This window comes from Drosophila suzukii, chromosome 3 (genome assembly GCF_043229965.1).
Source record: "Drosophila suzukii chromosome 3, CBGP_Dsuzu_IsoJpt1.0, whole genome shotgun sequence".
NCBI lineage: Eukaryota > Metazoa > Arthropoda > Insecta > Diptera > Drosophilidae > Drosophila > Drosophila suzukii.
The window spans coordinates 81,383,001-81,410,157 of record NC_092082.1 but is presented as its reverse complement, the minus strand read 5'-3'; the positions used below and the strand labels follow the sequence as shown (position 1 = coordinate 81,410,157).

The following is a 27,157-nucleotide window of genomic DNA, read 5'->3' as shown; positions in this document are numbered from 1 at the left end:
GGGACCCCAAGTCTGCACTTCTAGATTCCATAACTTGAGTAATTGGATCCCGATTAAGACGTGGGATACCTCTCTGAATTTGTATTTGATTTCTCTAATAAACTACATTTAAATATTTTCTTTTAGCGGGGGTCCAAATTTTAACCCATTTTCATGTTCCATTTTCTCGAATTTCTAATGGCGTTCAGATGGGACCCCAAGTCTGCACTTCTAGATTCCATAACTTGAGTAATTGGATCCCGATTAAGACGTGGGATACCTCTCTGAATTTGTACTTGAATTCTTTAAAAAACTACATTAAAATCTTTTCTTTCAGCGGGGGTCAAAATTTTAACCCATTTTCATGTTCCATTTTTTCGAATTTCCAATGGCGTTCAGAATGGGCCCCCAAATTTGCACTTCTAGATTCCATAAATTTAGTAATTGGAACCCGATTAAGACGTGGGATACCTCTATGAATTTGTACTTGAATTCTCTAATAAACTACATTTAAATATTTTCTGTTAGAGGGGGTCCAAATTTGAACCCATTTTCATGTTCCATTTTTTCGAATTTCCAATGGCTTCCAGAATGGGACCCCAAATCTGCACTTCCAGATTCCATAACTTGAGTAATTGGCTCCCGATTAAGACGTGGGATACCTATATGAATTTGTATTTGAATTCTATAATAAACTACATTAAAATATTTTCTTTTAGCGGGGGTCCAAATTTTAACCCATTTTTATGTTCCATTTTTTCGAATTTCCAATGGCTTCCAGAATGGGACCCCAGATCTGCATTTCTAGATTCCATAACTTGAGTAATTGGATCCCGATTAAGACGTGGGATACCTCTATGAAATTGTATTTGAATTCTCTAATAAACTACATTTAAATATTTTCTGTTAGAGGGGGTCCAAATTTTAACCCATTCTTATGTTCCATTTTTTCGAATTTCCAATGGCTTTCAGAATGGGACCCCAAATCTGCACTTCCAGATTCCATAACTTGAGTAATAGGATCCCGATTAAGACGTGGGATACCTCTATGAATTTGTATTTAAATTCTCTAGTAAACTACATTTAAATATTTTCTTTTAGAAGGGGTCAAAATTTTAACCCATTTTCATGTTCCATTTTTTCGAATTTCCAATGGCGTTCAGAATGGGCCCCCAAATCTGCACTTCTAGATTCCATAAATTAAGTAATTGGAACCCGATTAAGACGTGGGATACCTCTATGAATTTGTATTTGAATTCTCTAATAAACTACATTTAAATATTTTCTTTTAGCGGGGGTCCAAATTGTAACCCATTTTCATGTTCCATTTTTTCGAATTTCCAATGGCTTTCAGAATGAGACCCTAAATCTGCACTTCTAGATTCCATAACTTGAGTAATTGGATCCCGATTAAGACGTGGGATACCTTTCTGAATTTGTACTTGAAATCTCTAGTAAGCTACATTTAAATATCTTCTTTTAGCGGGGGTCAAAATTTGAACCCATTTTCATGTTCCATTTTTTCGAATTTCCAATGGCTTCCAGAATGGGACCCCAAATCTGCACTTCCAGATTCCATAACTTGAGTAATTGGCTCCCGATTAGAACGTGGGATACCTATATGAATTTGTATTTGAATTCTATAATAAACTACATTAAAATATTTTCTTTTAGCGGGGGTCCAAATTTTAACCCATTTTTATGTTCCATTTTTTCGAATTTCCAATGGCTTCCAGAATGGGACCCCAGATCTGCATTTCTAGATTCCATAACTTGAGTAATTGGATCCCGATTAAGACGTGGGATACCTCTATGAAATTGTATTTGAATTCTCTAATAAACTACATTTAAATATTTTCTGTTAGAGGGGGTCCAAATTTTAACCCATTCTCATGTTCCATTTTTTCGAATTTCCAATGGCTTTCAGAATGGGACCCCAAATCTGCACTTCCAGATTCCATAACTTGAGTAATAGGATCCCGATTAAGACGTGGGATACCTCTATGAATTTGTATTTAAATTCTCTAGTAAACTACATTTAAATATTTTCTTTTAGAAGTGGTCAAAATTTTAACCCATTTTCATGTTCCATTTTTTCGAATTTCCAATGGCGTTCAGAATGGGCCCCCAAATCTGCACTTCTAGATTCCATAAATTTAGTAATTGGAACCCGATTAAGACGTGGGATACCTCTATGAATTTGTATTTGAATTCTCTAATAAACTACATTTAAATATTTTCTTTTAGCGGGGGTCCAAATTTTAACCCATTTTCATGTTCCATTTTTTCGAATTTCCAATGGCTTTCAGAATGAGACCCTAAATCTGCACTTCTAGATTCCATAACTTGAGTAATTGGATCCCGATTAAGACGTGGGATACCTCTATGAATTTGTACTTGAATTCTCTAGTAAACTACATTTAAATATTTTCTTTTGGCGGGGGTCCAAATTTCAACCCATCTTCATGTTCCATTTTTTCGAATTTCCAATGGCTTTCAGAATGGGACCCCAAATCTGCACTTCCAGATTCCAGAACTTGACTAATTGGATCCCGATTAAGACGTGGGATACCTCTATGAATTTGTATTTGAATTCTCTAATAAACTACATTTAAATATATTCTTTTAGAAGGGGTCCAAATTTTAACCCATTTTCATGTTTCATTTTTTCGAATTTCCAATGGCTTTCAGAATGGGACCCCAAATCTGCACTTCCAGATTCCATAACTTGAGTAATTGGCTCCCGATTAAGACGTGGGATACCTCTATGAATTTGTATTTGAATTCTCTAATAAACTACTCTTAAATATTTTATTTTAGCGGGGGTCCAAATTTTAACCCATTTTCATGTTCCATCTTTCCGAATTTCCAATGGCTTTTATAATGGGACCCCAAATCTACACTTCTAGATTCCATAACTTGAGTAATTGGATCCCGATTAAGTCGTGTGATACCTCTATGAATTTGTATTTGAATTCTCTAATAAACTACATTTAAATATTTTCTGTTAGAGGGGGTCCAAATTTTAGCCATTTTCATATTCCATTTTTTGAATTTCCAATGGCTTTTAGAATGGGACACTTGAGTAATTGGATCCCGATTAAGACGTGGGATACCTCTATGAAATTGTATTTGAATTCTCTAATAAACTACATTTAAATATTTTCTGTTAGAGGGGGTCCAAATTTTAACCCATTCTCATGTTCCATTTTTTCGAATTTCCAATGGCTTTCAGAATGGGACCCCAAATCTACACTTCCAGATTCCATAACTTGAGTAATTGGATCCCGATTAAGACGTGGGATACCTCTATGAAATTGTATTTGAATTCTCTAATAAACTACATTTAAATATTTTCTGTTAGAGGGGGTCCAAATTTTAACCCATTCTCATGTTCCATTTTTTCGAATTTCCAATGGCTTTCAGAATGGGACCCCAAATCTGCACTTCCAGATTCCATAACTTGAGTAATAGGATCCCGATTAAGACGTGGGATACCTCTATGAATTTGTATTTAAATTCTCTAGTAAACTACATTTAAATATTTTCTTTTAGAAGTGGTCAAAATTTTAACCCATTCTCATGTTCCATTTCTTCGAATTTCCAATGGCTTTCAGAATGGGACCCCAAATCTGCACTTCCAGATTCCATAACTTGAGTAATAGGATCCCGATTAAGACGTGGGATACCTCTATGAATTTGTATTTAAATTCTCTAGTAAACTACATTTAAATATTTTCTTTTAGAAGGGGTCAAAATTTTAACCCATTTTCATGTTCCATTTTTTCGAATTTCCAATGGCGTTCAGAATGGGCCCCCAAATCTGCACTTCTAGATTCCATAAATTAAGTAATTGGAACCCGATTAAGACGTGGGATACCTCTATGAATTTGTATTTGAATTCTCTAATAAACTACATTTAAATATTTTCTTTTAGCGGGGGTCCAAATTGTAACCCATTTTCATGTTCCATTTTTTCGAATTTCCAATGGCTTTCAGAATGAGACCCTAAATCTGCACTTCTAGATTCCATAACTTGAGTAATTGGATCCCGATTAAGACGTGGGATACCTTTCTGAATTTGTACTTGAATTCTCTAGTAAGCTACATTTAAATATCTTCTTTTAGCGGGGGTCAAAATTTGAACCCATTTTCATGTTCCATTTTTTCGAATTTCCAATGGCTTCCAGAATGGGACCCCAAATCTGCACTTCCAGATTCCATAACTTGAGTAATTGGCTCCCGATTAAGACGTGGGATACCTATATGAATTTGTATTTGAATTCTATAATAAACTACATTAAAATATTTTCTTTTAGCGGGGGTCCAAATTTTAACCCATTTTTATGTTCCATTTTTTCGAATTTCCAATGGCTTCCAGAATGGGACCCCAGATCTGCATTTCTAGATTCCATAACTTGGGTAATTGGATCCCGATTAAGACGTGGGATACCTCTCTGAATTTGTACTTGAATTCTTTAAAAAACTACATTAAAATCTTTTCTTTCAGCGGGGGTCAAAATTTTAACCCATTCTCATGTTCCATTTTTTCGAATTTCCAATGGCTTTCAGAATGGGACCCCAAATCTGCACTTCCAGATTCCATAACTTGAGTAATAGGATCCCGATTAAGACGTGGGATACCTCTATGAATTTGTATTTAAATTCTCTAGTAAACTACATTTAAATATTTTCTTTTAGAAGTGGTCAAAATTTTAACCCATTTTCATGTTCCATTTTTTCGAATTTCCAATGGCGTTCAGAATGGGCCCCCAAATCTGCACTTCTAGATTCCATAAATTTAGTAATTGGAACCCGATTAAGACGTGGGATACCTCTATGAATTTGTATTTGAATTCTCTAATAAACTACATTTAAATATTTTCTTTTAGCGGGGGTCCAAATTTTAACCCATTTTCATGTTCCATTTTTTCGAATTTCCAATGGCTTTCAGAATGAGACCCTAAATCTGCACTTCTAGATTCCATAACTTGAGTAATTGGATCCCGATTAAGACGTGGGATACCTCTATGAATTTGTACTTGAATTCTCTAGTAAACTACATTTAAATATTTTCTTTTAGCGGAGGTCCAAATTTCAACCCATTTTCATGTTCCATTTTTTCGAATTTCCAATGGCTTTCAGAATGGGACCCCAAATCTGCACTTCCAGATTCCAGAACTTGACTAATTGGATCCCGATTAAGACGTGGGATACCTCTATGAATTTGTATTTGAATTCTCTAATAAACTACATTTAAATATATTCTTTTAGAAGGGGTCCAAATTTTAACCCATTTTCATGTTTCATTTTTTCGAATTTCCAATGGCTTTCAGAATGGGACCCCAAATCTGCACTTCCAGATTCCATAACTTGAGTAATTGGCTCCCGATTAAGACGTGGGATACCTCTATGAATTTGTATTTGAATTCTCTAATAAACTACTCTTAAATATTTTATTTTAGCGGGGGTCCAAATTTTAACCCATTTTCATGTTCCATCTTTCCGAATTTCCAATGGCTTTTATAATGGGACCCCAAATCTACACTTCTAGATTCCATAACTTGAGTAATTGGATCCCGATTAAGTCGTGTGATACCTCTATGAATTTGTATTTGAATTCTCTAATAAACTACATTTAAATATTTTCTGTTAGAGGGGGTCCAAATTTTAGCCATTTTCATATTCCATTTTTTGAATTTCCAATGGCTTTTAGAATGGGACACTTGAGTAATTGGATCCCGATTAAGACGTGGGATACCTCTATGAATTTGTATTTAAATTCTCTAATAATCTACATTTAAATATTTTCTGTTAGCGTGGGTCCAAATTTTAACCCATTTTCATGTTCCATTTTTTCGAATTTCCAATGGTTTCCAGAATGGGCCCCCAAATCTGCACTTCTACATTCCATAACTTGAGTAATTGGATCCCGATTAAGACGTGGGATACCTCTATGCATTTGTATTTGAATTCTCTAATAAACTACATTTAAATATTTTCTTTTAGCGTGGGTCCAAATTTTAACCCATTTTCATGTTCCATTTTTTCGAATTTCCAATGGTTTCCAGAATGGGCCCCCAAATCTGCACTTCTACATTCCATAACTTGAGTAATTGGATCCCGATTAAGACGTGGGATACCTCTATGAATTTGTATTTAAATTCTCTAGTAAACTACATTTAAATATTTTCTTTTAGAAGTGGTCAAAATTTTAACCCATTCTCATGTTCCATTTCTTCGAATTTCCAATGGCTTTCAGAATGGGACCCCAAATCTGCACTTCCAGATTCCATAACTTGAGTAATAGGATCCCGATTAAGACGTGGGATACCTCTATGAATTTGTATTTAAATTCTCTAGTAAACTACATTTAAATATTTTCTTTTAGAAGGGGTCAAAATTTTAACCCATTTTCATGTTCCATTTTTTCGAATTTCCAATGGCGTTCAGAATGGGCCCCCAAATCTGCACTTCTAGATTCCATAAATTAAGTAATTGGAACCCGATTAAGACGTGGGATACCTCTATGAATTTGTATTTGAATTCTCTAATAAACTACATTTAAATATTTTCTTTTAGCGGGGGTCCAAATTGTAACCCATTTTCATGTTCCATTTTTTCGAATTTCCAATGGCTTTCAGAATGAGACCCTAAATCTGCACTTCTAGATTCCATAACTTGAGTAATTGGATCCCGATTAAGACGTGGGATACCTTTCTGAATTTGTACTTGAATTCTCTAGTAAGCTACATTTAAATATCTTCTTTTAGCGGGGGTCAAAATTTGAACCCATTTTCATGTTCCATTTTTTCGAATTTCCAATGGCTTCCAGAATGGGACCCCAAATCTGCACTTCCAGATTCCATAACTTGAGTAATTGGCTCCCGATTAAGACGGGGGATACCTCTCTGAATTTGTATTTGAATTCTCTAATAAACTACATTTAAATATTTTCTTTTAGCGGGGGTCCAAATTTTAACCCATTTTCATGTTCCATTTTTTCGAATTTCCAATGGCTTTCAGAATGAGACCCTAAATCTGCACTTCTAGATTCCATAACTTGAGTAATTGGATCCCGATTAAGACGTGGGATACCTCTATGAATTTGTACTTGAATTCTCTAGTAAACTACATTTAAATATTTTCTTTTAGCGGAGGTCCAAATTTCAACCCATTTTCATGTTCCATTTTTTCGAATTTCCAATGGCTTTCAGAATGGGACCCCAAATCTGCACTTCCAGATTCCAGAACTTGACTAATTGGATCCCGATTAAGACGTGGGATACCTCTATGAATTTGTATTTGAATTCTCTAATAAACTACATTTAAATATATTCTTTTAGAAGGGGTCCAAATTTTAACCCATTTTCATGTTTCATTTTTTCGAATTTCCAATGGCTTTCAGAATGGGACCCCAAATCTGCACTTCCAGATTCCATAACTTGAGTAATTGGCTCCCGATTAAGACGTGGGATACCTCTATGAATTTGTATTTGAATTCTCTAATAAACTACTCTTAAATATTTTATTTTAGCGGGGGTCCAAATTTTAACCCATTTTCATGTTCCATCTTTCCGAATTTCCAATGGCTTTTATAATGGGACCCCAAATCTACACTTCTAGATTCCATAACTTGAGTAATTGGATCCCGATTAAGTCGTGTGATACCTCTATGAATTTGTATTTGAATTCTCTAATAAACTACATTTAAATATTTTCTGTTAGAGGGGGTCCAAATTTTAGCCATTTTCATATTCCATTTTTTGAATTTCCAATGGCTTTTAGAATGGGACACTTGAGTAATTGGATCCCGATTAAGACGTGGGATACCTCTATGAATTTGTATTTAAATTCTCTAATAATCTACATTTAAATATTTTCTGTTAGCGTGGGTCCAAATTTTAACCCATTTTCATGTTCCATTTTTTCGAATTTCCAATGGTTTCCAGAATGGGCCCCCAAATCTGCACTTCTACATTCCATAACTTGAGTAATTGGATCCCGATTAAGACGTGGGATACCTCTATGCATTTGTATTTGAATTCTCTAATAAACTACATTTAAATATTTTCTTTTAGCGGGGGTCCAAATTTTAACCCATTTTCATGTTCCATTTTTTCGAATTTCCAATGGCTTTTAGAATGGAACCCCAAATCTGCACTTCTAGATTCCATAACTTGAGTAATTGGATCCCGATTAAGACGTGGGATACCTCTCTGAAGTTGTACTTAAATTCTCTAATAAACTACATTTAAATATTTTCTTTTGGCGGGGGTCAAAATTGTAACCCATTTTCATGTTAAATTTTTTCGAATTTACAATGACTTTCAGAATGGGCCCTTAAAACTGCACTTATAGATTCCATAACTTAAGTAATTAGATCCCGATTTAGAGTGGGATACCTGTATGAATTTGTGGTTGAATTCTCTAATTAACTGCCTTAAAATGTTTTCTTTTGCCGGGTATCCAATTTAAGGCCGTTTTCAGTAAATTTTTTCGAATAAAGTTTCATTAAACAGAAAATAAGGTGTTTTAAAAAAGCTTTTATGGTATTGATTTGTTTTCTTTACTTATTTTAAAAGTTCGTTTTTAGGGAAATGCAAATTTAAAAGCCAGACTTAAATACGCTTTGTTTTTCTTTAATTCTGCCAAACGATTTTGCTCTCATATATTTCTTAAATTTTTGCAAATTATACCAGACAAATGGCCGACAGTCTCAGATTGTCGCCTATGAATTTAAGTTTCGGCTGAATTTATGTTGCAGTTTCCTGCCATAAACTTGCTGGGACAAACGGCTCCGTTGTCGTTCGTTGTTGGCCCGTTTGTTCTTGGCTCAGTGGTGTGTTTTGTCTTTGGCTAGCTTTGAAATCCTTCTGCAATTCAACGAGGACACACACGCACACAGACGCCCCTGGCACGCACACAAGGACATGGCAGGGGAGGGGGGACCAACACATAAATGGCTGGCAACATTCTCGTAACATTATCAATGACAAATTTGATGAAATAATAATGATTTATTTGCCAAATTGCTCAAGTGTACAAATGTGTATAAATATGCGCATATATAGATTCGCATGAATATATGTACATATGTAGGTTTGTGCATATGCAAAGAATGAAGAGCCTGGATTTATCGCTATTGTTGTTATCCTGCCTGCTATTATTGCTGTTATTGTTGTTGTTACATGGCATAATTGCTGTTTGACATGACATTAATATTTGAAGCCAAGTTTTTCGAGGCAGGCCCAAGGGACGTGGGGTGATTGCTTTGGCATCTGCTGGGCTCATTACAAAAACATAATGCGATTCATTAATTGATTCAATTTATGCAAATATATATATATATGTATGTGGTGCAGTATCAGTACCATCCGCATTTCCACTCCTCAACCTCCTGGGAAACTTAAATGAAAGTCAGCGGGAGATGCGGCCAAAGTTGGCGAATTTTTAATTCATGTACCATGAGCTCATTAGAGCGTAAAGTTCATTTAACAATTGTCATGGATAATGGATAAGTCCGCCGCTACCCGGGATTCCCCCCCTGTTTGCCTGGAAACCAACTCCAGATCCCAGCTCCTGTCTGCCAGGGAACGAGGTGATGGTGCGGTGTGAGGGAATTAAAAACTTTAATTGGCTGCGGCGCATGCTGCGTATGCTTGATATGCGATAGCTCTCGGCATATGCAAAAGGATTTGTTGCAGAGGGGAAAACGGAGGATGGAAAAGCGGGAAAAGCGGGAAAGCGGCGCTGTTCGCAAAGTGGCAGCTGTCTGCTTTCCAGCCCAAAAACAGAGCCAGTCCGAAAGCAGCCCAAAAGCAACCCATTTTCAGCCCGACACACACACAACCAACCGGCGAACCGAACCCAAACTGAAAGTGCCGCTAATGCGCTTAACTATTTGAAATATTTAACGTTGTGGAGGCGTGGCAGTGTGGCTTTGTTTGTTGGCTTGACTGTTGCACACACACTCGCACACACACACACACACACTTACAGTGGGAATATTTCACTGCTGCCACAGCATCAGATGGCGGCATACGTTGCGTATGAGTGACATTTTGATCACTTTATTTGACTGCTAATAAATGCGACGCTTATTAATTTCTCTGTGCCGCAAAGGGCACCGTCGCCCTCTGGGAATGTCAAACTTTTTGTCACATGTGCGAGGTGGGATTTGTACGCCCAACTCCCCCTTTCAATCACTTATGTTCTGTTCTTTTTTTTTTGCTGCTTGCAACATTATGCCACGTGGTTTGGGGGCCTGAAATAATAAACTCTTAGCCAGTCGACGGCTGTGTTTATTATCGCTAAAATGCACAATTAGTTGATGTTTTTGCGGTGCTAATGCCTTAATGCCACGCCCCCCACACGCACACATACCTGCAAAAGCAGCGATAAGTGACCAACTATAAGTACACACACATATAGTATAGTATAGTATCCCGACATTATGCGAACCCACTCTTCCACTCGGCTAGTTCATTTCTGTCGCTGCCTCTGTGCGGTCAGCCAATGAGCGATAATTATGTAGTGTATTTATTATTTTAACCGCTAATTACATAAAATGCATATTAGTATGGAAATTATTTATAAATATGTTAGCCGAATGACATAAGTACATAGTTGTGTGCCACCCTCCTTTTCATACTTGTATTATCCCATGGTTTATAATCATTTTGCCCAATTCCGCTGGGCAGCTTTCATTATCGATTGCCGTGCACCACCCACTTTTTCACGCGATTATCATGCAAATTGTCCTCCTGATGAATGGCTGTAGGCCCCCAATTTAGATGTTTAGTTTTATGTATGGACATTGTTCGCGGTGACTTTGGTCTGGTTAATCCTAGCTTTTGACAGCCAAAAAGGGGTGAATTGGTCGGTCGAAAACAAAGCTATTAATTGATGCACAACAAAAAAAGGAAAGTTGCTAAAGCATTTCCATAGATAAATTGATTGGATATAAAAATAGTAAAGTGAAAATCCCAGCTTATCCTAGTGAAAGTCCCAGCAAAAAATAAATGAATGAAAAATTTCAGAAAGACATTTCATTATACCAATTGATAGGACCGCCTTTAATTGGAATATATTTATGCTTTTCTTATAAAAAGTAAGAAAGTAAAGTTAGAGACTGAGCTAGTCTAAGTTAAATTCCCACCAAAATTAATGAATCTCTATTATTTTTAATGATTAGTATAAATAAATAAATATAAAATAATAGAATGATATGCTATATAAATGTGTACTTTTATAGTAATAATTGAAATATTAAATTTTGTAAAATGAAACACATTTTTTGCAGTATAATTTATTATAAGCTTACAACAATGGTACTCATATATTGAAGCACTATTTTAATTAATGCAAAATCCCAACGACCACTTTTGATTGTTTTTAGACCAAACAGCGGTTAAATCCTTAGAGATCAGGAATGCGCGTTTAATCCGGATTACAGACCGAATCCGAAGCCCTTACCTCAATTCAAAAAGGCCATGGCTCTGACCACAGGTACGCGTATTAAACCGCCCAAGGTATTCCGAATCCCTCAAAGTTCTGCGGCGAATCCTTCAACGCACACAAAGGCAAACAAACAAACAAACAAACAGACAGACAAAACACACACACATATACACTTTGAAACGGGGAAAAGGGATAAGGATGAGTCAGGTTGAGAATGGAGATGGGGATAGGACAGTCAGCAGATTTTTGTTTACTTTCCGAAAACTAACGAGCAACGAAACTAAGACGCTCCATTTTCTTTACAGTTTATTATGAGCTTAACTTTCCATTAAAAAATATAAATCCCCATGAAGCGGAATGCAAGCCGTAGAAGCCGAAGACGCAGTTGAACGAGAAGAAGTGCCGGGCAAAAAGTATCCCAGGACCCGGAAAACAAAGAAATAGAGGCAGAACGAATGCCGAATTTTGTGCCGAACCATTTGCTTGTAGTTTTTTAACTGCCAGGCCAGGCAAAAAAATGGGGCAAAAACGAAAAGAAAACATATAGAAAAAGCATCGAAATAAAAAAATATAACAAAAAAAAAGACCATACACGAAACAAAAGTGAGCTCTAAGCTGAAAAGGGGGGAAAATGGGGTGGGGGTGAAAAAAGCGTTCGAAGAAGAAAGCAAATGTGTATAAATTTCAACAAAATATCTTCCAACTTAATAAAAGTTTTGGGGTTTTTCTCTTGTTTTTCTTTCGCTGCCGCTGCTGCTGTGTGCTCTTTGTTTTTTAGTTTGTTCGAAATACCTTTCAACTTTTGGCTAAATAATCTGCAAATTCATACATACAGAAGCTGATGTGCATTCAGCAGTATTATAGATACAGCCACATGGCAGATAAGCACTCACATACGTATGCAAATAGCAACAGTCCCCCTCTTAGCCCTCTTACCCCATAAAACCCTTGAATCCCCCGCCCCTGACACACGCATCCCCTTATGAGCATGTGTACATTATCAATTCATGACGAAAGGATGGGAAAAAACTTCATTTTTACCGAAAAAAAAAAGAAACCCCACCCCAAACCCCTGGATGTCCTGAATGTCCTGCTAGGGCAGCAACAATGGACCCAGCTCGATGATGACGCCTCAGTTGCCACAGTGAGCACCAAAATGGGCCACAGGATGTGCAGGAGACAGGGTCGATTCGGGATCGGTATAAGGATGGGGATACGGAGTACAGGACACTGACAACTCCCCAGATGAATGCTCCTGATGGGGCTGACATCCGAACCGAACTTAACCGAACTGAACTGAACTCAACCGAACTGAGATGAGATGAGATGAGCGAAGCTGAGTTGCGTTGAAGTTGCCTTGACTTGGCAAACTTTACTCCCAACTTTGGCTATATTCCCTTTCTCCACTCCCCTTCATTTTTTTTTGTTATTTTGCTTTTTGCCAGGATAATAAAAATTTGACATTAAATATGCAGGAGTCAGGAGCAAATGAGCCTGGCAGGAGGGCTGCTAGCTGATGGGCGGGCTTTAGTTTAATCAAATATCAAATTGAATTACCAAAGCCGCCAAACAAAATGTGTCAACAATGCGGCCGATTGCGGCAAATTTGTACAGGGCAAATACTTGGCCATATTGTTTGTTTGCCAGCCTGTTTGCCACGTGTGTTGTTCGCCGTTTTTCTCCCGGCCTTTGTATTGTTGTTTGCCGCCTCGATTCGGCTCGGTTTGGTTTGGTTTGGTTTTCGTTTTCGAAAAAGACCTCGCATTGAATGGCGATGATTAAAATTGAATGGCTTTATTAACGGCAAATGTCCCGCGGCAATCGTTTGATTCAATTCCAATTCGGCTAAAGCGAATGTGAATGCAAATGCCGACAACGACAACCAAATTACAAATGAACAAACACCAAATGTTTGTCAAAAGCACATACACACACATCGCATATCTGCACGTGTGAATATCTGTGGGTGTTGGAGACTTGTTAATTTCAGTGGCAAAAGTTGCCAGAGCAAGGCACAGAATAAAAATAATAAAAATCTCACAAAATATGATGACCCTCGAGCCCCCGAAGCCACCCAATCCGCACCACTCCACTTCGCAGTAAGCGTCATAAAAATATGAGAAATATTAAAAGCCCGAACCGTGTGGATGACCAGAGTGCCAGGTGGAAGTGTCTATGTGCTGTGCCGAGTAGCATGTGAGTGGGCGGAAGTGGGTGGCGAAGGACCTGCCACAATGGTCCTGTAGCCTGTTCTTCGGATCCCAGGGGATGCGGCACGTAAATCGTAAAAAAAGGTTCTCTGCGAATTGGTAATGGCCAACGGCACACCACTCGGGGCCATACGTGTCTATGAGATTTCCCCCAAAATAACTTTCCTTCGACGTGTGCGGGGGCGTCGGTGTGGGTGTTTGGATTATGAAAATGGTCCTTAAAGCGATTGAAACGATCAAACATTGATGGCCGAAAATGATTCCGAATGATGAATGATTCGAAAATGTCTTTGCCAAGTTTACTTTTCCAATTGGGGAATGGGAAAATTAAATTGATCAAAAGTAAATGGGGGTCAAGGGCTTATAAGAAGATTATAGAATTTATTTTGTAGGCCTAAGCCGATTTAAGTGTTACGTATGTGTAAATATGCATTTATGATGTATTTTTCTTATTTATAAGACTTTCTGCTTATTAGTCAAGGGATTACTACAAAGTCTGAAGTCCAGGGATAAAGAGATTACAGGTTATTGAATTACGCTTTCTAGTTATTGGAATTGTTTTTCATTTGCTACATAGGATACCGAATAATTTAATATATAATAAAATATCAGCTGCTGGCAATGAAATACTAGAAAATGAGGTTTTATTTAAGAGTATAAGCTAATAATAAACTTTAAGTAACTTCCAAATACCTGGGCACTTTAACGTAAGTGTTTAGAGGTCATCAGTAGAACTTTCGGTCCCCATATGCAGGTAGAATATCTGGGGGATTATCGCATCTGGGCCATTAGACCTGTCGAGATTTTACCGTCGCTGCATGAAGGCGAATCGACATCTGAATTGATAACAATCCGCTTTCACACGATTTGGAATCCGAGTCCTGCAGCTCTGGTCCTTCTATTTTCCGCTTTTCCGCCCACCTGCTGACTGATTTGGGTGTTTTGCAGGGTTTTGGGAAGGAATTTAGGTCCTACGTGTGTGTGTTTGCGATGATGGACTGACCGACTGGTTGATTGCTAGATTGACAGACTGACAGAATGACGGACTGCAGCCCGCTCGCTTGTTAGGATGATAGCTCAAGCTTTTTGCTACGGCTTATGCACGTAAGTCGCTTATGGTCGCCCTCAGCTCATGCATATGTATGCATTGTTAACAGTGAAACAAACCAATTGTAACTGTGCATGTCTGTGTGTAAATCGTATCTCTGGGCGAGTGTGTGGGTGTATGTATGGTGTATCTGTGTGTTTCTGTTGTTGATATGACCATAAATTTGTAGCGCTGCTTCATTGCCAACTTCTCTGGCTCGTCGTGTGTAGGTTGTTTATTTTTGTGCAAAACTTTCGAAGGGAGAACTCACAATGGCCAGATGACAGATACAAGGGGATGGTAAGGGGGTTGTGTAGGAGTCAGGGGGCCAAAGGATATGGCCAAAGTCTGCAGCAGTGGCAGAGCAGCAACTCACAAAAGTATCAAGTGTTGTTTTTGACGGCTGCATATTGACTTAACTGTAAAAATAACAGCAAGACGGAGTCTCCAGGACACTCAGCAGACAGATGAGCAAGCTGGAAAAGATGAGTTTGGGGGGGGGGGGATATATCAGGAGGCTCCATGGGTGGGTGGTCCATGTCCATGTCCTTGTCCATGGCGCGTGCTGCAAGTGTTTGGATTGAGTTGTTAGGCAACTGATTTGATTTACTGAATAATAAAAAACCAACCAAAACATTCACACACACTGACTGACAGGATGGCCAACACACACACACACTCAGAAGGATATTCAGGGGTCGCAGGATACTGGTGGCAGGACTGACAGACTGGGCCATAAACAGTCATAGACACTTGGACATGGCCCGAGCACGAATGGCAAGTTTATCAACTACAATAAGAAAATGTGACAGCCAAAGGAGAGTGAAATAAAACTTTTCCTCTTTTCCACCATCTCTTTTTTTCCCACTCTCACTCAGACAAATTTTTGCTGTTGTTGTATTGGCATTGCAAGTTCCATAAAAAATGCAAAATACATTTGAGCAATGAGCAACAACAAAACCAGAAAAGTGGCAACACAAAAGGAATGAGGGGAAAACCAATTGCAGGCAAGAAAACGATGAAAAAATTCTGATACAATTTGCAGGAAAAATAAAGAAATAAATAAGAAAAATCGCTTTCTTCTCATGAAATACTGAGCGCTCACACAGACACACACAAATGCTATACAAATCACATAGATACTTATACATACATACACATTCTAGCGAATTCACATTGCGAATTCTCAGTTCAATTGCGGCAAAAGTTAAAGCGGATATCCTTTGGCAGCCAGGACATCATCGAGCACTACTCCAGACTGATTTGAGTGCGATTTGTGGACAAGTTTCGGTTCTTTTCTGGGGAACGGAAATTTTACGAACAGGAACTGAAACTCCAATCTATCAAAGTCTTAAGTGGCGAAGAATTTTGACGATTTCAAGTTCTCAAGTTTCCGAGCTTCACAAAAATGGTATGAATTGTGTTCTGCCCCATTTATATTATTATTTTTATTAAAGAAAAAACAAATCGTTTCTGACCAATCTTTAAATCAGTTTTAACCAAAAAGCAACCAAATGAAATATTTTTCTCTGTGATTTAAAAACATTTCACACATTTCTGAAATACTTCACTGCCAGTTCATTGAATACTAAAAAATTCTCGTTAAATTTGCATCGGAATAAACAAAAACGAGACAATCAATATTGTGAGTGAAACGAATATTCCATTTAAACTTCTCACAGCAACAAACAGCAGAAGATATAAAATCCAATATTTACATAGATAAATTATCTCGACTGAAAGTTTCCTTTTCACAGCAGAGGCCATAAAAATTGTTTGCATAAGTCCGATTTCCTGATCGGTAAATTCATAATTTATGATTATTATTTGTGCCAGGACGAAAAGCACACGCATATCTTTCACCATTCATTGATCACTTTTCTGACAAATCCGAAGCATAGTCTGTATCCTGAGTTTTGTAAATTGGAGTGGTGAAACATAAAAGGAGAACAATGCAAATAATAAACATAAATATAAAGAAAAATATTTCACATTGTGGTGCACCAGCGAATTCTCGCAATCACTCTGATGTATATGTAGGACCATAAAATATGGCCAAAAATGACGTATGCGTAACATAAACCAAAGACAAATGAACAATTGGTTATAAATAAGCGACATATCCCGGCCAGACATGTACACTCCAAAAAAAACGAGGGTGATGCAAAGCGACGCGGATGTAAGTGAAGCTGACAAAAATGCAACAGCAGCGCCGAAAAATTAACAGTAACAGCGGCGAAGGACAATGGCCAAAATGAAACAGAAAGCAGAGAAAGCGGAGAAAGCTGGGCGGCAGAGGGGCTGGAAAAAAGAGAGTGGAGTGCCATGTAAAAGCCTTTCAATGCACGCTGCATACTTTTAGGCGATGCGTGTTATGCGACGCCCGCGGCCTCAATGTGTTGGTGTGTATCTGTGTGTGGACCTAGAAAACGCGATAAAAGCAATGCATAAAATACGCCAACAAAAAAACACGCACATACACACACTCACAAAAAGCGAACGAGCGAAGAAAATTGGGTGAAACAGCAGCGGGATGACAGCCTAGGATAAAAAAAACAACAATAGACAGGGGGAATTTTCGAATTTTAAATACCTGGTATTTAGACAGGGTCTCCTTTTCCCACGGCTTATAACTGAAACCTGTTTTACCTTGAAATTCAGGTGCTTTGGGCTGATAAAATATCATATCATTTTATAATGTATCTCCAATAAGCTTGATAGCTTTAATAAAATTGTATTGAATTCCCCACTTAATTAGTTTTTAAATATCATTATCAACAAATGGGTAAAAAAGACATCTTTCAGTTCGGTTTGCTGCTGACATATTTACATTAAAGCGGACCTCAGTTGTGCTCCAAATTGATGGCCATTTTAAGTTGCCTCGACTGTAAATGCATAATTCATTCGAAAAGAAAAAAGTTAAACACCAAATGGCTTGAATGCCTGCGAGATGCTTTTAAAATATATCACTCATACGCACTGTTGCTGCAGCTTACATATTCAAGCAATTTGGTTATTTACACCACAGCTTACCCTATGGAATATTTGGTCTATCATAATTATTTAACTATAGAATTGTTTATAACTTAAATAAGAAAAGTATCTTTTATTCAAGACAGGGAGTTTGAAAAACCATCAGTTACTTTCAGATTTTTGATAACTTTGATCTTCAAGAGACGCAAAACCTGTTGAAACTTTTATGGAATTCACAATACATCCCCTATTATATTATCCAATAATTAAAATCACATTATTCTAATGGATTGACTTAACAGATTCACTTTGACCAGCTGCATATACCCTTTAAGCCGCCGAATAATGGGTGCAAAAAAAGAAATGGCAACTATGAAATGAGTGGCAAAAGAGGCAGCACGTCCAAACGATGGGCGAGCAACAAAAACGTTTCATATAGATGGGCTCGAGAGCCTTGGGTGTGTGGGTAAATGCATACATATACGACTGAGCCAGTGTGTGTGTGTGTATAGAAAGCGCGCTGGCGACGTGCATATGCTTGAATGCGCGTGTTCGCACTTGCTGGCGAGCGAATACAAAAAAATGAAATGGCAACCAAATGCACAGCAAACCCAAACACACACACACACACGTGCACATGGGTCCCCATGTATATGCAATTGCATATGTATGCATGGTGAAAAACGAGAGCAAGTGGAAAAATAAAACATTTTTGCAATTAATTGCGCTCAATTTAAAATGTTGCAAAATTAATTCAAGAGTCATGCCAAATACACAGGCGCAGTCATTTATGCAAACAGAGACAGCCGCAAGGGGGGTAGTGGAGAGGGGGGTGCAGTGCGAAAATGGAAAATCCAGAGTGGGGGCGGTGAAAGGGGGGCTGATCACAGCTGAAAGGCTGCTCAAGCGACCAGACAAATGCGCAGTTGAAACGGACACACACGGAAGGACATGGCTGCTCCTCGCATGTGGAGAAAGCGGTGAAAGGAGAGAAAGGCGAGAAAGAGGCAAGAAAGGAGCTCCAGGATGCAGAGAAAGGCTCAGCGGCAGGACCAGGAAAAGGAACACGAACAGGAGCAGGAGCAGGAGCACACAAATGTGGCGTTGATGAGCAGACGCCAGAAGGGGCTAGGTGCCGGACAAACGATTCCAAGACACAGGACACACTCGCACAGGACACACTGCCACGCACACACACACACACACTCACACACTGGAACTCACTAACCAATACAGGCAAAGCAGCTCAGGAGCCAAGCAAACAGCAAAAGGAAAACGACAAGGAGGCGAAGCGAGAGCCACTGCAATAAAAATAACAAAGCGACCGGGAGAAATGGGGGGGAGGGGTGTTCTAGGAAAAGCGAGTTGCAGACGGATAGAAAGCCAAAACCAAATGAGCAGCAGCACATACACTACGAAAAAGGACCTACGGCATTTCAAAGCCAAAGTGCAAGCAATCTGCAAAATGATTCGCTATTCTAGCCAAGAAAATGGCTGGGAAAATTAAAAAGACCTTTCCTTAAAGGCTGTGAGAAATATTTTATAAGCTTAACCTTACATTTCTCAACAGATTGAAAATGATAGAGGATATAAAACATTGCCAATGTTTAAGGGTCAAGACATCCTAACTCGATTGATTAAAGCCATTAATTTAAATTTTAACTAACTTATTTATATTATTTATTTTAAAATGTGATTTATTATAAGTTGATGTTGAGAAATAAATATAAATTCTCAAAAGGTAAAACTGTGGACATTTTAAAATAAATAAATAAATAACTTTTAAGATTTTAAATTTTGGCTTTAATCTCTCAGCAGCAACTTTCATACGTTTTATAAATTTCTTCAAGTGTAGCAATTCCAACACACACTCACACTTGTGCATGTGTGTGGTGCAACATGGCAAGATTGTGGACTCAAATGGATTTCCATGTTGTCATTGTCGCCGGCGAAGGAGTTGCAGCAGGAGCAGCAGCAGCAGCAGAAGGAGCTGCAGGAGCAGACGAAGAAGCAATTCAAGTTGCCGTCACGGAAGTTGCCTGTTGAAATTAAGCCAACAGCAATTATGGCAACAAATGCGGCTAGCAGCGTCGATTATGTGCCCCCTTCCGCTTCTTCCGGAATTCTAGAAATTTTTCTAAAGACGTACAGCCTTGGCTCCGTAGCACAGCCAATTATACATACGATCCCCGAGAGGTTTAAGCTGGAACTTAAAGTTAAAATGTGGTACTCCAGCAGAACTGCTTAGGCTCTACATTCAACATTAAAATATAAAGTTAATACATGAATATTCTACATATGAATATACAAATATTTTTCATTGATTAATAACGAATATATGAATAAATTAAGGGTCTCTTTTACTACTCAAACTTTTCCGCAGTTCACTGCAGTCAGTCCATTACAAGCCAATGAAAAAGAGCAGTAAAACGCCATTCAAAAATCACTTCCTCAAAGTCAAAATTAAATTTCGCCATTTGCCATTCGATGCGATGCGATCGTAACCTGTCCGTCGTGTCAATCCCGTAGCTCAGCTTTTCAATTACAATCAAATTTGTCAAATGATTGAGCAATCACGACTATTAGATAAGAGATAACACACAGCAGAGAAAGCAAACAGACGGGCAGTCGGGAAAAAGTGCCCGGGAAAAAGGGAAAACAAAACCAAGGGAAACCTTCCAAACCAGAACGAGCGTGTAAAAATCATATGCATGTACGTATGTGTGTTATCTTATCGCTTCCGCTTCCGTTTTTCAGCTTCGAGCTACCAACTCTGGACACATGCAAAAAACAAGGAGTAAAATCAGGGGGGAAATGGTTCAAAAAAAAGCAACACTTGTGCCCAGTTCAATGGAGTTATCGTCGAACCCAGTGCGTTTTACAAAACTCCCCCCAAGCAATTCCCCAAATATATATACACCCGATTTTCCTTTTTTTCCTTCTTGGGGTAACGAAGTTTTCCCAGTTTGGCTGCGAGTGTCTCACTGTGGGCAAATAAATGCCAAGCGCTACGTAAACCAAATAAAGTCGAAGGCACGCACAGCCCCACACACCCTCACCCACACCCACACAATCGTACTCAACCACACACACATGCTCGCACGCACACACATTTAACAGTAACAGACGTTGGCAATGAACGCAGCAGCGACAGGAAGTAGGCAACAGCCTTTTAGTCCTTTAGTTGCTCAATTTCAGTTTCACACTTCCGACGAGCAGGAAGACCCCAGGACACCCGAGCACTCACAATCACACAGTGGCTGTCACGAAAATAACGCAGCCAGGCAAATTCGTTTCCTTTACATGTCAAATTTAAAACTGGTATGGCTTAGAATTATTGTAAAGGAAAGGGTTTTAATCTAAAAAACATATCCTGTTCTATATCATTGAAAACAGTTCCATTTTTGATTAAATAATTATTATAATACAGTTCAACTTTACACTTACGGATTTTATTGTTTAATATCTTAAGGTCACTCTAATGGAGTTGATTTTTGTCCATTAAAGTTATACCTATTGGTCGTAGGTATAAGTGTTGGTTTTAGTTTTAAAGTCTCTACATTTTTTTTATTTTAGAACAAAAATTTTTTCCTTTAGTAACTTTACTTTTGTATAGGAAATTTTCTTTAGGAGTAGATAACATCTATAAAAATCGCCATTTACTAGGAAATTTTTTTATATTCAGATGGAAAATATTTTTGAGTATGCTGTTTTAATTTTTAACATTAAATCTAGATATTCAAACTGAAGATATTTAGTCAAATTAGTCAGATTTAAATTTTTAAATTTTAAAAACCAATGATTTGTTTCCCTTCAGAACTATTGAGAACTATTGCCATGTCCACCGCTGTTTCGGATGAGACAGACAGATATGCATATGGGTAAGACAGCGGAGACCCCGTCTTGTCAGCGTCTCTTTCCCGGGTCCTTCATTTGGTCCTGGCCGGGGCCACTTCCCCTCCTGCTCCGCTCATCTTCATCTCCATTCCTGAGCCGCTGCAGGCGTAAAAACGTGCGGCGTACAATTTACACAACGAAGCGAGTTGAAGGAGCAGCAGGAGGAGCAACTGGAGGAGCAGGAGCAGCAGGACGAAGGAGGCGTCGCAAAAAGACATGCAACAACAATTAAACTTTCAAAGACGTCGCTGCCGCCGCCCGACACGGGAAAAGTAAACCGAGCAAAAGTTGTTAACGGGGCATAAAAAATGAACAAGGAGGGAAAAAAAACGTGCAAACAGATGGGAGGATGAGTGGTAAGAGCTCGGGAAGATGGCCAAAAAGGAGGAGGAGGCCAAGTGGCAGCAGCAGCAGCAGCCTGCAGTCGTGCGGGAAAAAGGAAAAGGCACGCGCAGCCAAGACAGAAAATGGTGGCCGGGAAAATGGGGGGCGTTCCAGCAGACAGCGGCAAATTCGCATGCAAATTGTGCGCGAAAAAAAAGAAGTCCAAAAAAAATAGCATCACCAAAATGAAAGGGGGAAAATAGCGAACATGAGCTGGCAAAACCCCGAGTTTAGAGTTGGAAATAACGAAAGACCAGGCCAAGAAAAACTTTTGGACCCAAAGATGGGGCTACATGCTACTCATGTGTGAGTTTCAACATAAATGTAAACAATAAAATTGTAGAAAATTGTTGAATAAATAGGGTTGCCTAGGGGGCAAACTGCCGGCGGAAAAGCTTTTCCTTGTCATCATTTCACGACTCTGCAGCCACACATTTTCACCGCCACTCCTTTAGCTTACCCCCTTTTCCTTCAGCCAGATTTTCCAGCTATGTAGGTGTGAGACAACGGCAATTATCGCAATTGTCCCCAGCACTCATTCACTCACTCAAAACAGAAACAGAAGCAGCAGCCGAGAGACGAGGCCAAGTCGGAGCAGCCTAAGCCATCAGCATTTGTTCATTCATTCCGGCTGGGGGGGGGAATGATGTCCTGGGAGGAGGATACCAGGGGGTGCCATGCCCCATTCATTCGACTTACGCATTGTTCCTGCTCTGACGCCTTGCTGGCTTTTGTTGCTGAGCTGTGTTTACATTTACACTGTTGGCAGAAGGCAGCAAGCAGCAGGCAGCCGGCCGAGGCAGGCATCATTTCCATTTTGCCTGCCACTTGGCAGTTGGTAGTCCTTCTGGCTTAGAGGGCCACCCATTATAGCCATCCTCTCCCATCTCCCTCCCCTCCACAGCCCATAAAAACCCGCTGTTGCCTACTTTGCGGCGCATTTAGTTAAATTGTTTATTTGTCTGCTGCAAGCTTTTCAGTTTGTTCACAATCAATTAAAAGTCAAGCGGCAATGTTTAATTAAGCTAAAAGAAGCGCCGACAACTGCAGCCATTTTCCATTTGCAGTGGTTTTAATTAGTGTCGCGCCCTCTTAGCCAAAACCCCCCTTTCCTCAGTGCTTCAGCCACCCCACTTATCCTTGACTTGGCCCAAATTGAGTTATTAGATGCTCATTATCGGCCATTCCCGCTTCGTCTCCCAGTTTTTTTTTTGTTTTTTTCCCAGCTGCATTCGAAAGCCGCTGACATGGAATATAAATTTGCAATGCCCTATCGTTTCGCCCCCGAAATCCCCTTTAGAAGTCGCCAATAATTGGCTACTAATGGTGGCACATAAAAACTTTTACCGACTGCAATAAAAAATCCCATTGACAAAACTTTTCAGCCAACTACAACAAATATAAAAAGCTGCAAAGAAACAACAGCAACTGCATGGTGCAAAAAAAAAGAAAAATATCAAAACAAAAAAAAAGTGGGGAGGTGGCGTAAAAACAGAATCAATTAACATTTTCATTTTGCGATTTTCCGCTTCAACTTTGCAGCACAAATTATTGCATTTTGTCATCTTTGTTGCTGTTGCTGCAGCAGTGGCCAATACAAATGGCTCGAAAGTGCATAATAGATGTTTGTTTGCGGCCAAATGAGTGCGCCCGGAATGCTAATTGTAATTTGATTGCATGCTGTTTGCCAAAACGGGGGGATTTTACGCTTTAATGTCACCTCAAGGAGGATTAATTACGCAAGTGCTTATCAAATGTATTACAGCGTTTGGAAATATGCAGTGGCTTACGTACATTTTAATCTCTAATTAAATGCGGTGAAATAGCACCGATTAACACGTAAATCACAAGGATTTGTAATCTCTTACAAAAGTGTCTAAAAGTATGCAATGAAATTAAGTTACTGAGTCTCTCGGAACAAATTTATGGGACAGATATGTATCTATATAAGAAATATGTATCTTATAAAGATGTCTAAAATTATTTTATTACAAGGTTTTTGAAATACCTTAAAAGGGATGACTAAAAGTATGCAGTGAAATAAATTTACAAAGTCTCTCGAAACCAATTCATGGGTCTCTCGAATTCGAAACATATTGATATATACTTTCAGATAAGTACTTTTAATTGAAATATGTATCCTATAAATGTGTCTAAAAGTAACAACAACAAGGGTTTTGAAATCCCTCATAAAGGTGTCTAAAAGTATGCAGTGAAATAAATATAACACTTTTTTCAGGAGAAATCCATCTGATTTGTAACTTTAAAAGAGATTTGTATCTTATAAAGGTGCCTAAAACTAACACAGTAAAAAACCTAGATATCCTTCAAAAATAAAACCAATATATCAAATATATTGTTGCATACTTTGAGTTATGTAATACATAATATACTTTAAATCGATTCTAACAACCTCAGGACTCTTGCTAAATAAAAAATAAATAAAAATGTGTGACCCCTAAATTCGATTGTGGGTAATATGTAAACAATATATCTAGCCCAATAATAGTTCTTTATGCTTCTATAATACCTTATAGCCGGGATTTATTGCCTTATTGTTGCCTTAACAAAATTAAATGGTTTTTATATTAAATTCCGTCACAATTGGCTGCATTACAGTATTGCTCCGCCGCTTTTTTGCACCTGTTAATTATAATCTCTGTGAGCGTGCCAATGCAAAACGGTGGGTGAGCTGAGGTGAGGTAAACTGGGTAAACCGGCTGGCGTGTAAGGCCAATTCGCAGCCATTGTTCTTGTTTTTTTTCTGCCGAGAGCTCGCGTTGTTATTGTTATTCGATGGCACTTACAAATGCGAGTGAAATTCATTGGGCCCCCCGCCATGCGAACCAGGCTCACCTGGCACTCGCACCTGGCAGTCGCACCTGCAGAGTGGCAGAGTGGCAGAGTGGAGAATCCTGAATGGGGAATGCCGCACTCCACCTGCCACGCGCATTATTGCAAACAATTTGCCCTGTTTGTGCCACCGGACAAATGACAAAAAGGACAAATGGCACAAAATATTTTGCCAGCGACCTGGTGCAGGCAATCGGAAATGTTGCCAAAGTTGTGCAGCCAACACACACACACACACAGATACTCATATGCCCTGCAGGCCAGGACTCACACACACATAGACAGAGAGTCAAAAAAGGGCGCAGGATATGCACAATGTATGCACTGAGGCGAAGCTTTGGCGGCTTAGCCCCTAAATCCTCCCCAAAAGACCCCTCCCTTCATCCTCCACCACTTGAGTGTCCTGCGCTGCCTTTTGCGCCTGCAGTGTTTGTTTTAATTTAAATAAATGAGCTTAAGCGCACTCACAGCTCGTGATCCTTTAAGGCTCTACGCCCGCTCCTTATTTTATTTGTCCTTGTCGGAATCGCAGTCGTTGTCCTTGTCGCCGCCGCCGCTGTCTCTCTTTCGCTGCTCCTTTTGTTGTCCTTATTTAGCTGAGCTGGCTCTCCGGACGACGGGCTATTGCCAGGATATGCAAGTGCTAAGCATTTTTAAGTCAAATTGCTTTGCCGAACATTCTGCCATTTGCCTGCACGACTGACCCGGCTCGTAGTTCACCCAGCCCACTGTCCTTTTCCCTGTTCCCCCAGCATTTCCCCCCCAACTTTTCCGCTTTTCCACTGCTTTTGCAACGCGTTGCTGACGTCGTCATCGCTCTCCAGTTCAAGTGTTTGCTGTTGTTCTTGTTGCACTGACTTTTGTTCGACACAAGGTCCTCTTAATTTGGCCAGCAGTTTGACATCATTAAAAAGCTTTAATTTATTTAGTTTTTAGTATTTTTATTAAGGTTAGGCTCAGTGTTTTTAGCATGCGGTCGTTTATAAAAAATAGCAACCTAATTTAAAAACACACACACATAATATTTGCTTTGTTTTAATATTTTTATGGGCAAACAATTATTGGCAATGGCTAGCTTAACAAACACGTGGTCATGACACCTTAATTTAAACGCAATTTTCAGCAGTTTTTTGTCATATCAAGGCAATTATAAATATTTGTTTATTTAAAGCAAATGGCATGCGCCTTTCAATGGTGATTTATTAAATAAATATGTTAAGCCTTTGAAAATAAACCACTAAGAATCATAGTAGGTTACGAATAAATGTAAACAACAAAAGTTTAAATTGGAACTTTAGGACTTTTTTGCCTACCAAAAAATATTATAAAATAAATATGTTATATAATAAGTTTAATAAAATAATTTCAGTAAAGTAATCTGCTCAAAAATTAATGGAATTAATTGGCATATATAAAGAAAAAATATTTTTAAATTTGAAAAAAAAGGTTCGACTCCTTAAAACATGTAAACTGTGTATTTAGTAAGTAGAGTATTGGGTCCTTCGAGTTTTCCTAAACTAAGCATCCTTTGGCGTTGCTTCTGTTGTTGTTGTAATGGCTCTTGTTTTTGTTATTCACGCTGCTGCTGTTTTAGTTGTTGTTGTTAGCAGAGGAACTTCAAAAGGCTTTTCCGCTGTGTTAGTTCGCTTTGCTGTCGCCTTTTGCTCCTTTCACTTGCTCCGCCGACCTCGCGCTGCCACTTGTCGAGTTTCTCTTTCTTCGCCCCGCCCACTTACACGCTTTTCCACCCATTTTTCACCCCGACCCCTCCCAACCCCCTCGCGGAAAAACGCCTTTCCCTTTGGCCAGAAGTTTACCTTTGCTGCAACTGCGCTGATTTGCAGTTTCTTCTTTTCATTTGATGGGCGCAGCTTTTTGTCATGTTTTTTCTAGCCCATTCATTCTTCTTGGCCCTGCTCAGTTTTTCCAACTTGCTCTCTTTGGCGCCCGCTTCTGTTTACACAGCAAATTTATTTATTTTCGCACTGTGGGACGCTCTTAAATATTCCGTCTTTTGAGTGCTAATGCAAATGTTGTCTGCAGGGCGGGCAATCAGCGGAATGGGCGGGTAAAAAAAAGGCGTGAGGGCTTTTTGGCCAAAAGCAGCAGAAATCACTTGAAATAGGGCCCTAAGATTAACGGGGAATTCGCCATGAATCAAGGTAAATATATAATACGGAGGATGAGGCACTCGCAAAAGAAGCCATTCAATCGGAAGAGGTTGCTTTGAACACCTCTAATTAACTGTGAAGCAAATGCAGCACATTCCTAAGTATGAATATCAAAGAAATTAAGCTTTCTTATTAAGCAA

General features: G+C 38.9%; 1 protein-coding gene across 2 annotated transcripts in view; it reads left to right on the top strand.

The window, feature by feature from the left end:
- Positions 1-27,157, top strand: part of DIP-gamma (Dpr-interacting protein gamma) — a 58,344-nt gene that overhangs the window by 25,723 nt on the left and 5,464 nt on the right. The window lies entirely within an intron of this gene.